Source organism: Austrofundulus limnaeus, unplaced genomic scaffold (assembly GCF_001266775.1).
Source record: "Austrofundulus limnaeus strain Quisiro unplaced genomic scaffold, Austrofundulus_limnaeus-1.0 Scaffold129, whole genome shotgun sequence".
Lineage (NCBI taxonomy): Eukaryota > Metazoa > Chordata > Actinopteri > Cyprinodontiformes > Rivulidae > Austrofundulus > Austrofundulus limnaeus.
The window spans coordinates 465455-467525 of NW_013952531.1; the positions used below are offsets into that span (position 1 = coordinate 465455).

At 34.3% G+C, this 2071-nt stretch overlaps 1 protein-coding gene across 2 annotated transcripts in view; it reads left to right on the forward strand.

The window, feature by feature from the left end:
- The first annotated feature begins 1273 nt into the window (after nucleotides 1-1273).
- acot20 (acyl-CoA thioesterase 20) overlaps nucleotides 1274-2071 on the forward strand; it is a 7516-nt gene continuing 6718 nt past the window's right edge. The window contains exon 1 of one of the 2 annotated variants that reach the window (XM_014015430.1): nucleotides 1274-1309. The gene's annotated coding sequence lies outside the window, so the exon portion shown is untranslated. Of the gene's footprint in view, nucleotides 1310-1579; nucleotides 1649-2071 lie in introns of those variants that run through there. The other variant, XM_014015431.1, reaches the window with a different exon arrangement.

Sequence of the window (2071 nt, forward strand, 5' to 3'; positions counted from 1 at the left end):
AAATTAATCTTATTTTGTTTCTTATCCGCCCCTGAGGCTCTTGTTTTGTCTTCATTTCTCAGGTTTACCTGAGGGAAAAAAAGCAGTCTTTATCCCTGTCTTCCTCATCACATCTGAGATTTTAGATCCCAACAACAGACAGCCTTTAATGGGATTAAACTCAGGATTAACACCCTGATTTATCCAGTCCAGAAGCTCTCAGGACACCAACACGTCTGCAGGAACCAAGCTGAAGCGGCCCTGCTCTTTTAATYTTAACTGAAAATAAATAAGTAAATAAAAATGCATAAATTAAAAAGCAGTATTTTGGTCCTGTAGCATCTGCAATCAGGTCGTTTGCGCCATAAGGAAAAAAAAACACTTAAAAAATTATATATTATATCTAGTAAATATAAATGTGAAGCCATTGTACAGATAAACTGGATATGTTCCGATGCTGACATCTAGTGGCAACTTTATGAATTACTTCCTAAATATTGTACAGATAAAAAACATATCAATGTAAATAATAAATAAAAAATAAAAAAGAGGAAAATATATTAAACTAGAACAGTGTTTCCCAAAGTTGGGATCGGGACCCAAAGTGGGGTCCCGAAACGTAAAAGTGGGGTCCTGAAAATATTTTCTGAATTAATTATATTTTTGCCTTAGTTGTTACAGATGAGTGAGGTTAGTGTATTTAAAATGGATAAATGTAGTATATAAATATTGTTACTATGCCCATTCCCAAAGTTGGGCTTGGGACCCAATTATGTGTCATGAAGCACCTTGGAAAATCTCCAGAAATCAATTTAAAGGGTAATAAAATATTTGCTGATTTAATATTTTCTCTGTAATAATTACAAAAACACAAAATAAGTATAAATAAGTATTTATATTTGTGTACAAGCTGTTAAGATTTTCAAAAACCTATGTTTTTAGGGTTATTAACAAAGTTTGTGTACTCAGACCAGTAATATTTGGGGTCACAAGTTTTTACCATGGATATTTTGTGGGTCAGAAGATAAAAAGTTTGTGAACCACTGAACTAGAAGATTGTGTTGTGTTTTAACTAACATGGACTGTTACATTCAGCAGGGGTGTTTGTGTCCCGGTTGTCCTGGTTTGACTAAAAAATTGTCTTCTATCTAAGTTTCTTAAATCATATTTTTAAACCTGAATATAAACTACTTATTTAGCAAAAACTTTTACTCATTCGGCGCAAAAACAAGAAAGTAGAAAGGTGACTAAAAGTGTAAACACCCCCGTGTTTGGATAAATGGTTGCGTCCACTGACCTGCTCCACTCTGACGGCTCATTTTCACAGCAGGTAGAGTGGTTTTTTTACACAAAACCTCTGTTTTTATCACATCATACATGAGTTGAAGACAGATTTTTAGTTATGATATCGATCCGTACGATGTGACTAAAGTTTTATTCCCGGTCTGAGTTTCGTTGAGCCACATTAAAGGCGGTAAATCAAAGCTTAAACATACAAGTTTAGCTAGCTCCGTCAGTGTTGTTTGACTTCAGCGACTTTCTCCTCCCTTTATCTGCAGCAACGATAAACTTACATGAGCTTTAATTCACTTTTTAATGAAACCCAAACTTCCTGTACAATGTGCATTTATTAACTCCTCAGCAGGACCCATGAAATGAGCTTTTAAAGGTAAACTTTGGAACCAGGCGTCATTTCACTGCAGCTTTTTACACAGCTGCTGCAGGTTTAGACCAGATTTAATTAATTATCTGTAGAAATGAGTGCATCAGAACCATGTATGTGTTACTAATGTTGATTAGCTGCAGAAACTCTTGCTGACTCTAAAACTTAATTAGCTATAGATGCAAATATGGTGTGCTGAGGATAACTCTCAGCTACTACACTGCAAAAACTGTCCACCTAACCAAGTTTTAAAACCTTATATCAGCCAAAAAGTCTTTTTGATCTTGTTTTCAGACTGATTTACTAAACAAGAACTGATTGTGTAAGAATAATCATCTTGTTTTCACAATGTGTAAGATTATTTGTCTTGGTAAGATTCTTGAAATACTTGATTTGACTCAATTTTTTCTTATTTCAAGAATCTTACCA